This window comes from Triturus cristatus, chromosome 3_2 (assembly GCF_964204655.1).
Source record: "Triturus cristatus chromosome 3_2, aTriCri1.1, whole genome shotgun sequence".
Lineage (NCBI taxonomy): Eukaryota > Metazoa > Chordata > Amphibia > Caudata > Salamandridae > Triturus > Triturus cristatus.
The window spans coordinates 961,829,178-961,843,974 of record NC_140584.1 but is presented as its reverse complement, the minus strand read 5'-3'; the positions used below and the strand labels follow the sequence as shown (position 1 = coordinate 961,843,974).

Sequence of the window (14,797 nt, the reverse complement as noted above, 5' to 3'; positions counted from 1 at the left end):
TTATATTTTTTCTCCAGCCGCGGAAGAACAGGGATGACGGTAGCTTGAGACTGCATCACCTTTATCCCCTCACTCCATACATGTTCCACAATAGGGATGGAACGGATGGACTTTCTGTAAGGTTCCTTAAAATCATAAAGAAAGCATTCCGATTGTACAATTGGAATGGGAAGGCCAAACCTCTTGGAAGCGCTTTCCATAAGATTATGGAATCCTCCGATGTCTGCTGGAGGAGAATCTATAGGATCAGGTGATGGCGAAGCACGATCCGGAATGATATAATCGTCCCATTCTGTATCATCATCATCATCATCATCATCATCATCATCATGCACAGTGACTATATTCTGGCGACCTGCTCTTGGTTCCGGCTCCGGAGGTTGAGATAATTGATGAGCCACTGTAGTCGGAGGTGGTGGTAGCAGCGGTTGCATTGATTGTTGATCAGAGGTTTGAGATGGAAATCTCCTCTTATAATCCAACAACATGATTTGTAAGTCACTAATAAGTGAAGACGGCATGACCACCATAACCTGTTGTGTATGTTCTTGAGGTCTATCACGTGGAGGGTATTGTTGTTGTTGTTCCAAGTAATAATCATCAGAATCCGAGTAGTGGTATTTTACTTGGAGTTCGGATGGACTGTACGCATCCCCATAAGGACCACCTTCTTACTCTGAATATTCCTCATCCAAGAGCAATGCCGGAGGTAATGGTGTCACTCTACGCGGAGATGTCATTTCCGGTGTGATTGGACGTGAGCTCGTCGTCAGTACCATTGTAGAGGTTGTCGTTGACATAGCCGACGTCGTCTTAGTCACCGACGACACCATAGTCAGCGTCATCCTCGTCGAGGTTGTCAACATAGTCGACGACATTGTAATAGGTACCTGTAGCTTCGACAAAGTCGGCGTCTAAGTAGTCGTCGGCGAAGCTCTCAACGACGGACCCGTCGACAGAGCTGGAATAGACGCCTGGTAAATCTTAGATGCCGTCGTCGACGTACCCGATATTGTCGTCGTCGACGGACGGATTTTCTTTTCAGGTTTTCCCTCCTGAGGTACAGATGCTGGTTTCGTGAAAAGTTTTGCTTTTTCAGATGGTGGAGAGGAAACAGAAGGTCCATGGCTCACCTTCCGAGTAGAAAGTACCTCAGGAACTAGTCCCTGCCTCTCCTTTACACCTCGGTGAGGAGTTTCCTTGGGACTGGGCCTGTCAGACCTATCAGAGATCTTTTGTAAGGCCTTAGTAGGAGGTTCAGTCGAAATTGAAGGGGAAGACCTACCCCTCTTTTTAGACCTCCTGGCAGATGTAGCCGAGGAGGAATCTTCACTGTCACTGGATATTACTTTCTTACGTGACTTCATCTTCTGTAACCAGGTCAAGAGACGTCCTTCCATGTCTGAGTCTTTGTAGAGAAGGTCCTGCAGATCTTACAATCAGTGGCCTTATGATCAGGGTACAAGCAATAAATGCAGTCTTTATGCTGGTCCTCAATGTAAAGTCTTTTTTTAGAACTAGTAGCACAGGCTTTAAATAAAGCTTTCTTTTCCTTGTCTGACATCCTGAAGAGAAAAAAAAGATGAAATCCAAAAGTTGTAGAGAAATCTGAGCAGAACTCAGTGGAGACTCCCTTAGCACAACGTGCGGTAGAAAATCTGAGGCTCTCTCAGGAAGGTTCTAGGGGGTGAGGCTAATCTGATTGGTTGTTAAATGTTTTGTCTCTTTTACAAAAAGAGGTGGATATTCTACAAAATGAGATGAGGCCTAGGCCGTTCTTTCCCTTTTGTACCTACTGCTATGTTATTTTCTATTTACTGAGGCTCCCATTCCGACGACGGGGAATGATACAAGCTATGGGAATCTATGAAAGTTCCAATACTGGAGTAACTACTGCTCTCCGGTCTGGACCAGAAAAGGAGGAGAGGTTGGGGGAAGTGGAAGTAGAGGTGGGGAGGGGCAGCATCAGTGCAGAGTAGGACCAATCACTGTTCTGTGAGTAGTTCTTGGTCTTATCTGATGTTTATTTACGCTAATTTATATGTGTGTGGTACCCCTTCTGGTTCACCCACCCCCAGTAATGTTTTAGGGTGTTTCGGGGCAGCCTGTTGATCCGAGGTGGCTCTGCATATTACCCCCATGTGTTCCAGGTGTTAATGCTATCGCTTGGAATGACTTCACTCCTTTAAGGTTGACTTATCCCTTTTTCAAACACTACAAGTAGTTTCGGCTCAGTTTGTCTATGCCAGGCGCCATTTGTTTTGCGATAGGTGCATCACTGGGTTTGGGCAGGAATGAGCCAAGCACCGACCTTACATGTTTTTTGCCATTAAAGACCCATTGTTCATTAAATGCTTTTTTAATAGCTCCTTTTTGCTAATAAAAGTCGCCAAAGCAGCCTGCAAGGGCCTGCATAGAATTTCTTATACACTGTTAATTTCGCCCAGCAGCTAAACAATAAAACTAATTTATTATGACAGTGGCGTTTCAAGGCTTGCTGTTCTGTGATGAAGCCAATGATGATGATGCTGCTCTTGTGTTCTACTGCAAAAATACTCTTTTCAGAGGGATTATGAAGTCGTTCCGAGTTAGCACCTCAACTTGCAATATCATTTATGAGTCATCAAATGCATCAAGAGAGGGGAGTGGGTCAGATACACCAAATGTGTATGTATCAGAACACTGACAGACCCCTCTCTAGACCTCTAAGGAAATTGTCTGCACCAGTGCATGTTCAACTCACAGGTTGCATGTTGAGCATTTGTAAATCTGGCAAACCTGTGTCACACAGGGAGAGAAGCAGCACAAGTTGTGGCAAGATAGCAATTCAGCATGTCACTGAAATTTACACCCCTGCGACAATTAGAAATGATACCTTATCTTTGACTTAGCATTGATCCTACATGGGCACAGTGAGGGAAGCTTCCAGAGCAGGGCATGCCAGTGTGACACTGGATAACTAATGGACAAAGGTGCCGCACCCCCCTTTTGCAGGGCCCCGGAGACAGGTGCGGGACGGTATGGACCGGTTGATGGAGGCAGCCCAACAGGGGCCGCAGGTTGAAATTTTTGCGGGTAGGTTTCCCGTTGGGTGCAACGATTGGTTGCATGGGGAAGTGGCGGCAGGACAACTTAAAAGGCTGTAGATCAGCCTGAAGAGCACCTTGCCGCCTGCCCCTGTGGATTCCGGGTGCTCGCTACCCCCACCGCAAAGGAGACTTCTTTTCTTTTGGTTCCCCCCTGACAAATCGACACGGCCACTGCCCCTTTTTCAAGCATTTCAGACAGTCACCCCCCAGTCACAGATCTGGGTTGAATCCATCATAGTTCTTTAGCTCCCTTCGCCACCCCAGTTCAGACACAGCTATATGCAAATCAGTCTTGACCCTGTGCCTCATGGGAACAGTGCAGCCCGAACTGCCAAGCCATGTATTCCCTGGACCGGAAACAGCCTTATTTCAGTTTGATCGCAGTTTCGACAAAAGGGCAGGGGTAGTGCTTTATCTCCTTCTAGTGAAACTTTCTGGGGAAAGCAGTTTCGCGTGGGGGTTTCCTCCGCCAGCTTGAAACCCCTCTTTCTCTTCAGGAAAAAGAGACGAAATCGCCGCTGCAGCACTTTGGGCAGTAACGATTTTAGATGTGCTTAGACAATTGTTCTTGCGCTGATGAAAAAACTGTGATCGGCTGTGACTTTCATTGCAATGCTTCATTTAAAGTAGACAAGTGTATGCATGGCCGCTGAGCCTGGCCGGTCCAATCTGGCTCATGCTGGTCTTTGGGGCCGGCCGTCCTTGGCCCCGTGTCCAGGAGCAAAATGGCGTACCACAGTACAGGGGATTGGGTCCCAGGATTAGACAGGTCCCATGAAATTATGACAGGGATCCTACCACCGGTGCTTATTATTTCTTCAAAATCACGGGAGAGAGGTTCTGGTTTCTTTACGCATAAATCTGTTGCTTTGTACGTAGGGATCCGGGTTCGAGCCTCGGCGAGAGGCTCAACAGCCTGATATTCTGAGTAAATCACTTAATATCAATCTTCGCGCCTAAATATAAATTGTCTTCGTCGGCAATGTGACTGGGGCTCTTGTAAAGCGCTCAGATTCCTTTTGGTCCAGTTCTCGCTATATAAAATGTCTAAATAATGGCCCAATAAGAGCAGGAGTGTATAAAAGGAGAGAAGGTTGGCACTCCCCTTGGCAAGGATGGAAGGGGTTCTGGTGGCCTTTACAACACATATACACTTAAGGCACTGCCACTTACTTCACAGCGTCCAACCATGTTTTTGACAATATGAGCATATCTGGGTCCAAAACATTCAGAGCTATTGGAAAGCACCTCAGCTCTAGTCTGAGGATGTGATTTTTCTGCAACACAATTTGGCGACCCATAGAACCACTGTCGCGCACATTTACCTCGGTGTGCATCCGTCCTCCCATCAAGCCAGAGGATAGGCACCCAACTTCTACAATGCATCTCCGTATGTTTCCTTGCTGAACATCTTACGCAGTGGCTGCCTTGATATTCAAACAGGTTCACTAGGCACTTACATCTAATGGGTATAACCGATTCCAGTGGTGGAGTTCGTTTTTTCTGGTCGCACAGTCATTCCAGTGAGCATGTCCCAGTGCTTGACCTGCATGGTCAGTTTCCATTCTCAGGGGTACCCCAAATAAGTTTATCTTTCCGATCTACACCATTAACATCTCTCAACTGAAGCTTAAAAAACCATTTAAAAATTATAGGGTGTAGGCGATAAGTTTAAAATCCACTAAAATGCCTTCTTCATGGAGATAGCTTGTGGAGCTGGGCCCTACTGCTGGAGAAATCTGCTGGGTATATTTTTAAAGATCAATGAGTGATATGGTTTGTCTGGTTAATAATGCACTTGTGGCAGAGATGTATAATTTAGGAGTTGGATAGCGTACCTGCTGCAAACATCTGTGCATAACCTGTACTGTCCACGGTACCAGTGAGATAGGTACGGGGGAGTATGCATGTAGTGCGGAGACTCCAAGCAATCTCAGTGACATATTCATCTGCAAGCCACTATGGTCAGTGGACAACTTAGGCCCTTACATGCAGAAGTCCAAAGTGTGGATTGAGCCGGTCTGTCTCCTATGAGATTCTGAACAAGAGCAGCAGCTCCCAACTCCCTGGCCAGCAAACCTTGTCTAAGGTCGCTGGGACCTTATATAGTCTGCTAGTGGTTGGTACATGTATACACTGATTGGTGGTTGTATCGGATGTTTCTATTGGATTGAGGTTAGTGTCCTCATTGGTTGGGTATTTGAGGGTTCTGATTTGTTTCTGGGTCTGTGATTCAATCAATGTAGGGTTGGGACTAGGGCTAGGATTTCTATTGGACGTAGGGACTGGGTCTTCCTGTGTTATTGGTTGTTGGGACTAGGGCTAGGGTTAGGCCTTTAATTGGAAGTAGTAATTAGGGCTTCTGGTGTGATTGGTTGCTGAACTAGGTGTGGTACTAAGAGTAGGGTTGGGCTTTCTATTGGAAGTAGGGATTAGGGCTTCCTGTGCCATTGGTTGCTTGGACTTGGGTTGGGACTACTGGTAGGGCTAGGGCCTCTATGGGACGTAGAGATCAGGGTTTTTGAAAGCTATTGGGTGCTTGGACTAGGGCTGAGATTGGCTGTAATGTCCTGGTCTCGTATTGGTTCTAGATTTTAGGGCTAGTGTTGTGATTGGATAGGGTTAGGGCTAGGGTTCCCATTGGCTGAAGGGGTCACCTGATTATTAGGGCTATAAAAGGCCAAGGCTTGGGGCGTATCAGCCCGGGAGTCGGGGCTAAGGGCGGAGAGGACAAAGGCAATTACCTGTTTGAGCCTGTTCAGGAATGGTCGGGACTAGGGCCAGAAATGCTGCCCATGTTCACATTCAGTAATATCTACCGCCATACCATCCACAAACATACTAACACATTCACACCAATTGTACACCAAACACAAACCTATGCACGGACCAATGTACCAGCATACACTACAATTCCAACCAAACCACATCTATACACCCTTCTATCCCAACTACCACACAAACCCACCATCACCTACAAACAGTACACAACTCTATCCTATACCACTAACCGATCCACTCATTACTAACACAACCCCATTCAACACCATACATAACGACATCCATTCCAGACACACACTCCCTGCTCTAATTACACCTAACAGACCACCTTATCACTAACAAACATATTTATCCAATCACCCTCCTTTCCCTACTACCATAATAACACTAACGCACAACACACACACTGCACACCACCACACTTTTTAACTCATGCAACAAACCAGTCTAAGACAAACACTCTTACCTCTACTTCATTCCCTCCTACACACAACATACACTCTACTCATAAACACATCACCACCCCCTCTACCTTACAACCTCCTCTCACAAACAATACTATACAACCAAATCCAATGCATGAAACAAATACACTAGCACCCCTTTTCAATACTCCTCAAAAACAAAACATCATGCACACCAGCACAACAAGATCCTCAAAGCGCAACACTTCATAAAACTTACCATCACAAAATACAAACATACACCCACCTTTCAAACCACACAAAGGAACAAACTCCAATGCCAAGCTTTCTCTCATCCACCACACCCAACACAGATACAGCAACTCTTCTAAACCGCCTCTCATCCATTGGACAATTTAGAACCTTACTACATGACCCACATGCTGCACCACCACCCCTGACTCATACACCTTACGCCATAAACACGCAAACATCATAAGCGACGTGCCACACCTCACAACTTTGCTTCCCCATGTCTACTGCGCAACAATATTACACCACGAACACAACACAGCACACCAACTCACTCTCAAACACCATCTCCACCACATACACACACAGACCCATCAAAATGCCTTCCTAGCATGCTGGATGAGGAACATGATACAGAACAGCTACACGATTGCTATCCTAATACAGCTAATGCCAGCACTAAAAACACCTGCTACAAACACACACAATACTGTTCACTACTACAAAACAAAGTCTCACCATCACCAAAAGCCATGCTCTAAACTCTCTACTAATAAATGCTCGATCCCTCTCTAAAAACAAACATCACATCTACGACCTTCTCACAGATGCAAAACCAGACATACTATTCATAACTGAATCATGGTTGGGAGATGATATAGCTCCAGTCCTGCATGAAGCCATTCCTCTAGGCCATCAAACGATCACCCAAAATCATATAGGCAAAAAAGGAGGTGGTCTAGCTGTTGTGTTCAGGCAAAGATCACATACCACTAAAGTTAACGACATCTCCATAAAGAATTTGGAGGCTCTTCTAACAAGATGCAATACTACACCGTCTTCATCCTGTAACTTCCTGCTCCTTACAGACCTCCACCTAGCAAGGTGACATTCCCAGACGCACTTCTAGACACAGTTTCAAACCTGATAACAAAGCACTCCAACATGCATTCTGGGTGACCTCAACATTTGGTATGATAAACCCAATAGGACCCATCCAAAAACAACAACAAAAGTAAAAAGGCGCCTTGGGGAAACATAGAAATATAAGACATAAAACAACAAATTAGAAAGCTGCAACGTACCTGGCTCAAGACAAACACCAAAGACAAACTTCACCTACAAAAAATTAACAGATTATACAAGTCAAAAAAAGCTAAGAAAGTGTACTATTCAGACAGAATTCAAAATGCTAAATGTGCAAATAAAGAATTCTATAAAATACTAAATAAATTTCGCAAACCAAATTGCCTAGAAGGAACTCGAGATTTCACAGACAAACTGGCAAATCATTACACAGAAAAAGCAGACACATTGGACTCGTACTTGAAACAAAGCACCAGCACTAACCCTTGTACAAAACAACAATCCAAGAATACTTTAACCCAGCCTCTCCGTTCTGTCCAACACATCTCACACGATTAATTTATGGACCTGGTCAAAGCAAGCAGGCCTGCCGGCAGCACTTCTGACCCCTGTCCACCACAAACTTTCAAGACCATGCTTTTAACAACCTCTGCTGCCACTCCAGTAAGAAGAATCATCAACGATTCCTTAACTATTGGAATATTTCCAAAAGAGCTCAAAAGAAAATCACACATACGCCCTTTACTGAAGAAAAACTTGGACCCGCTGAACCCGGACAACTACAGACCCATTACAAAAGGACCTTTCCTGGGCAAACTGATAGAAAGAGTAGCGTTCGCCCAGATGTCAATTCATTGAAGAGAATGACATACTCTCAGATTTCCAAACAGGATTCCGTCCGGGAAGAGGCACTGAATCTGCCCTCCTTGCCATCTGGGATGACCTGAAGAATACAGTTGACCGCAGAGGGGTTGCTATGCTACTCCTCTTGGACCTCTCGGCTGCCTTTGACACGGTTGACCATGACACTCTGAAACAAAGACTCTATGAAGCTGGCATAGAGGGAACTGTTCTAGACTGGATCGCGTCCTACCTTCGAAACACAACTAATGTCATCCATACCCCACCTTTCTCGTCCGAACCATACTCCACAAAAGCAGGGGTCCCTCAAGGTTCTATCATCTCGCCCATGCTTTTCAACATCTACATGAAGTAATTACCGGTACTGATCAATCAATTTCACCTCACGTGCTATAACTATGCAGATGACAGGCAAATACTCCTTCAACTGGAATGCCCCAAAGACATTGAAAAATCTCCAATTTTCAGCTGTCACTGAGCCATGGTTCAGTGGATGACTTGGAGCCATCTCAAATTGAATGCTTCAAAAATTAAAATACTCACGTGTGGCGATTGGAAACATTACGACCCGCTTGCCGCCTGGCCTGATGAACTGGGATCACCACCTAAATTATCGATTGAAGTAAGAAACTTCGGAATGACCATGGACTCCAAGCTGTCGATGAATGCCCAAGTGGACAAACTAGCAAAACCAAGCTTTGTCACTAAAAACGCTGCGACAAATTTTCCCTTATTTGGGATTTCCACACAAGGTCCAAGCTACCATCTCCCTTGTTCTGTCCAAACTCGATTATGCCAATAGCCTCTACCACGGATCACCTTTAACAACCATAAAAAGACTACAATGGATTCAGAATTCGGCTGCCAGACTACTCTTGCAGATTATTCCGCGAGCCCACATCTCACCTGTTTTGAAAGCCCTGCATTGGTTACCGGTTGCCAGAAGATCCACGTTCAAGCTACTTTGTATCACCCACAAAGCAATACATGGAATGGGACCGCTCTTCATCAGGAATAAATTCACCAAACATTCAACAAAGGAACCTACGCTCTAAAGGGGCATCTCACCTCAAAATCCCAAGATACAAGAAAAAAAAACATGGATGGCACATCCTTCTCTGGTTAAGCAGCCAAACTATGGAACTCTTTAGCCCCCCCAACATAAGATCCACCGACAACCACCTTTTCTTCAGAAAACTACTCAAGAATTGCCTCTTCCCAACATAAGCACCATACGCAAACAGAATTTTACAGCATATTCCTCTGTATATAAGCATTTATTTTCACTATAGATATGTACCTATCTTTGTGTATTGCTTTGTATAAACATGTAGAATAATTATGTTGTAAATAAATAAATAAAAATCATCTTTGGTCTATATGTACTTACTTCCATTGTGCATCTATGTACCTTCCATGTACTTGGATCTGTGTGTCTGTTACTTTTCTCCTGAAAAAGCATATCCAATGCACTACCCTATTTCTCATCCTGTACCTCTATCGTTATTTTTAATCTATATATACTTAACTCCTTTATGCATCTATATACTTTCAATGTACTTATGGATCTATATATTGATCACTTTCTTCTAATTTAGCATTATACATGCACTACCCTATTTCTCAGCCTATTCTCTCAATATATCCTCTGGCCCAACCTTCTGACTCATTTCTAACTTCTTTCTACTACTCTTTTCAATGCACTACCCTATCTCTGACCCTATACATCTATCAATATATCCTCTACATCCACTCATTTATCCCAAACCCCATACCACTACTATGATCCCCAAAATAACCCTTTCTAGACTCTCTCCTACTCTACCCCTCCTTGCATCATCTGACATCTCTTTTTTACTATACTGATCCCCCCAAAAAAAACCTTTATAAACTCTCCCCTCTGACTCTTCCCCTCAAAAAACCCTTTTTACTCATCCAAAAGCCTCCTCCTACTGCTATGACCTCAAAAACAAACACAAAAAGCTCACTCTTCTGTCCCTCCACTATCCTTTTCAATCAAATTAACAGACTAACATGTTCACTTCTCAGTTTCCATATTCCACTATACTAATTCACCACTAAACCTTTATGGGTTCCAGAGTAGCGTGCTACTCGCCAATGAAGCGTTTCAACACCCCATCAGGGTTACCTGCGCTATATAAATGCAAACCTTTTTCCTTTTTCTACCCCTCCCCAGCCCTTCAAGCCAAATAACTGACTAATATATCCACCACTCAAATTATTTTCATGTTTCGCCATACTAATTAAACAGTAATCCTTATGGGTTCCAGAGTAGCGTGCTACTCGCCAATAAAGCGCTTGAAAACCCCCTCAAGGTATAGCAAGCGCTTTATAAATACAAACCTCTTTCCCTCTTCTATCCCACAACCTACCCTGGTCTATCCAAATAACTGAATAACATATCCACCACTCAAAATACTTCATAATACTAATTTTCAACACCAATCCTATATGGGTACCGGAGTAGCGTCCTACTCACCAGAAAAGTGCTTCAACACCCATCAGGGGTAACAGGTGCTACATGAATGCAAAGCTTTCTTCCCTTTTATCCCGCTGCTACCCTTCTCACTCCAAATAACTGACTAATATCCACCACTCAAGTTACTTTCATATTTCACCATACTAATTCAGCTCTAATCCTTTATGGGTTTACGGAGTAGCGTGCTTCAGCACCCCACCAGGGGTAACAAGCGCTATATAAATACAAACCTTTTTTCCCTCTTCTATCCTTCTGCTATCCTTCCGAATTCAAATAACTGACTAACCTATTCACCACTTAAAATGTACTTGCATGTTTCACTATACTAATTCAACACTAATACTCTTATGGGTCCTGGAGTAGCGTGCTACTCCCCAGAAAAATGCTTAGACGCCTCATCAGGGGTAGTAAGCGCTATATAAATGCAAGTACAATACAATACAATACGGGGGTATTGTTGCAAATTTGCAGGTCACATCTACCCACCTACAGCAGGATCTCAGTACGTGTGGCGACTACGGTTTATTTATGAAAAATAAAGTGCAGCGCAAGTACTTAGAACTTGGTGACGGGTCAGGATTTTGGGAGAAGCCACAGGGTTAGGTTAAGAGGCGTGACCTTAAATAGCATTGCCAGTTTTTTATATGGTTACATGTGCTTGTGGTCTTCTCCCACTGCTGCCAACTACAGTAACACAGCTGCATATGAAGTGGTATTCTTATTTCAACAGGAGAATCAGGATTTATGGCCCATTGTCCCTTACTTGTGTTCATTTTTAGGAATAATCATTAGTAATGCATATCATGCCCTTTGAGAGCATCGTTAGTTGATGGTGACAGATCTAGCTGATGAGAATTCGCTAAGCTGGTGATTCTTTTAATTTTATGTGACTAGGAATAATATGCATTTGACCCTTCCACCAACTGCTATGCAGCTTGTGGGCCCGCTAGACAGACAGCGCACAAGTGGCTTTGTGGTGCTCATTGAAGCGAATGCTATATCACAAACATGGTGCAGGTGCTTTTACCAGGTCTTGGGACTGACCAACATAACCATTAACGAGGCCTAAACATATTCATACCAGAGTTCTTTTCCCATAAGTATGGGCCATTGCCCAAAACAAATGACTAACACAGCCAGATCAGGTGGCTTAATGAGCTAAAGCTTCCACCATAGGGACCTGTGTTTGACCTCATGCCCACAGGTTCAATGCCTAACTGGTTTCATTCAGCCTTTCATCCTTCTGGGGGCGAAAAATTGAGAGCCATTGAATTGGGTAACCATGAATATCTGTTATTCAGTGCCAAGATACCCGTTACGGTGAATGTGCATTTTACAGCTACACAGGATAAGTCAGTTGTGGGTCATTTACATTAACAGCTAGGGCCCAAGTATCCAAGTGTATTGTTAATGAGCACCTTATTATGGAGGGATAAGTCTCTTGCCAAGATCTTTGAAGTTCCAACCCAAACTCATGAGGTAAGGTTCTCATTTACAACTGCCAGAAAAGTATACCTGTCATTGCCCTAGCCATTATAAATCTTTTAATAAATGATGACTATGCCTTTCCATGAGGGACCTCAATGTGGAATATCAGCAGGTTTCAAATACTGGAGAATTCTGTGGTAGGAGTATGCTTGTCTAAAACACTGTTTACTTTTTCACAGCACTAGGAAGCAGACCGCGACCCCAGGTAGCAGCTGAATACAATACAAAGTTCCTACACTAGTATGTGAAATGTTTTTCGGCATTGCATCGCACTACCCAAGTCACAGCATTATACTATACCACCCAAAAGAATGCAGAGATCTGTAGGTAAATATTCCTTGTTGCTTCCCAAGTAGGTTAGCTAAGGGAAAGCGGGCAGACTTGCTTTTGGTTGCACCAGATTATTATGAACTTCCTTAACGGGTGCCCAGGGAGCATCCAGCAGCTAAAGTATTTTAAAAGGCTCTCAAGAATGAATTAATTTTTTTATAACACCCCTTGGCTCAGGTGAGCAAGCGCAAAGGTTGGAAGGGTACACCCCGGACAAACGGTGCCCAAAGAGATGTTGATAAGCTGGAAAGGATCTTGGGGGTCTTGGACTGAGTATGTGAGACTGGGGATGGAGGTAAATTTGTTTTTAGCGGCCCCTCTTTTTTCTCTTGCATTTTAAGGAGCCTGCAAGGTCTCTGAAATTGTGGTGGGGTCCGAACTGGAAATCGGTGGTATTTGTACTCAGTAATATTTCATACTTAGGGGACACTCTGGTAGTCAATATTCCACGCTAAAAAACAAGCCAATGTGGAAAAGGGGATCCAGTGATTCTGAGGTGAACAGGCAGTGTTTTTGGGTGTTCAGTTAAGACGACTTATGCATACTTGCCGAAGCATCCTAGGGTGGCATCAGCTTCGCTACTGGTCATGCTACAGGTGTTTTTCCTTAAAAAAAAATAAAAAATAACAGTTTGCCCATGTTATATGTCAAGCCCTCATGGCAGCGGACGCCCAGGGTACCTTCAGCACACATTCCTTTAGGATAGGTGCAGCAACACCTGCAGTGGGAGAAGGCCCTAACACAGAAGCAGTAAAGAAGATTGACAGGTGGAAGTCAGATTGCTACAAACGCTATATGCAGCTCAATTTGTTACAGGCACAGGGGCTTCTCTCTGGCCCACCGAAGTAATGATAATTTTTTCATTCCCGTTTATTGAGAATAGGGCACATGGCTTCCGCCAGTGTGTGGGTCATGGTCTTTCCTTCGTGTGTCACACGGTCAGCCAGAGTCGTTTGTGCAAGGGGACAGCTGATGCAGGTCTTCAATTTCACCGGCCCGTTAAGGGCGGTTCTCATCTGGTGGGCCTACGCGGGGTCGTCGAGGAGGTTGCAACCCGGGAGATTCCGCCTCCGGCACCCATCATTCTTCTTATCAATGGTAATGAGTTGGCAACCAGGGGCAGAAAGACCCTGTCCAAGGATCTGCTGGCTATGAGATTCCCAAATGCAACCATAGCATGCTTTCACTTGGACGGGGTCCATTTGGCTGCCCAGTGTAACAAGTTTTTTGTGAAAATGTGGTTGCCTTTTTTGCGATGCAGCATTTCTCACATTGCTAGGGGGTCATATTCGTGGGGAGTCATGGTTGGTCCGGGAACCAACCATTCCTTTGGCAGTTAAGGAGTCATGTTTTGACAACAAAACGGGTTGCCAACGTGGGGCATCACAGACCTAAGCACAGGCGGATTCAAGATGTTGATTTTTGAATAACCAGGGATGACAGGCTCATTGGTGAAGGGCTGGGGGCATCAGTTATCGCAATTGCCCCTGGCCCAAGAAGGTACCCCGTGATACGCCGAGTGGGGGGGAGGGGGTTGTGGCTGTGCCAGGGGACCAAGGTATGGTCCGGTTGCCCAGGTTCATCCCCCGCTTGGGTGCCAGGAGGTGTCCCTTTACTGGGTAGCTCTGGCAGGATTCTTTTTGGGGGGCCAGCTGCCATGCTGGCCCTAGCTCCCTCTATCTTGAGGGAGTGGAGAGTTTGCCTTGTAAACAATGCCATTAGGAATGGAGAGGTGGTCAATCATGACTCCTAATGGAGTGCGAGAATACGCGAGCAGGAGATCAATTGAATTAGTAAAAAGTTTGATGTATTAAACTGTATTAATATGGTAAATATATGGAAATGTTATGCAATATGAAGACAACTGTTGAGTTTTAATGTTGTGTTTATGAAGTGTAATAAATACGCCCAGAGAATGGGCACATTCTCAAAACACAAATATGGTTGTCTGTTGTGGCTTCATATAAAGGGTGCAGCTGTAATTTTGTTCTGGTTTGGGGAGGGCAATTTCGGTCTTCCTTCTTCAGCACACCGGTCTCGTGACAGTCCCTTACCTGTATTGTTTTTGCTGTGTTGTTGCTAGAAATGGGATTTCTGGTGGCTAAGGCTTGTGCCAAAGCCAGGCAGAAACCACCACTCTAGTCAGGGCAAGGGAGTTACACGCTGAATATAACCCCTGCTCACCCCCTTGGTAGCTTGGCACGAGCAGTCAAGCTCATCCCAGA

The 14,797-nt window shown here is 44.6% G+C and overlaps 1 protein-coding gene and 1 non-coding gene across 4 annotated transcripts in view; one reads left to right on the top strand and one right to left on the bottom strand.

Moving 5' to 3' along the window:
• Positions 1–14,797, bottom strand: part of CUEDC1 (CUE domain containing 1) — a 535,352-nt gene that overhangs the window by 443,779 nt on the left and 76,776 nt on the right. Inside the window, exon 2 of one of the 3 annotated variants that reach the window (XM_085649522.1) lies at positions 7,612–7,645. The exons of the other annotated variants lie outside the window; for them this stretch is intronic. The gene's annotated coding sequence lies outside the window, so the exon portion shown is untranslated. The remainder of the gene's footprint in view (positions 1–7,611; positions 7,646–14,797) is intronic. 3 annotated transcript variants of the gene reach the window in all.
• On the top strand, positions 4,161–4,288 carry LOC146858898 (U6atac minor spliceosomal RNA). Its single transcript, XR_014980406.1, has one exon. It is a non-coding gene; the product is annotated as a U6atac minor spliceosomal RNA (small nuclear RNA).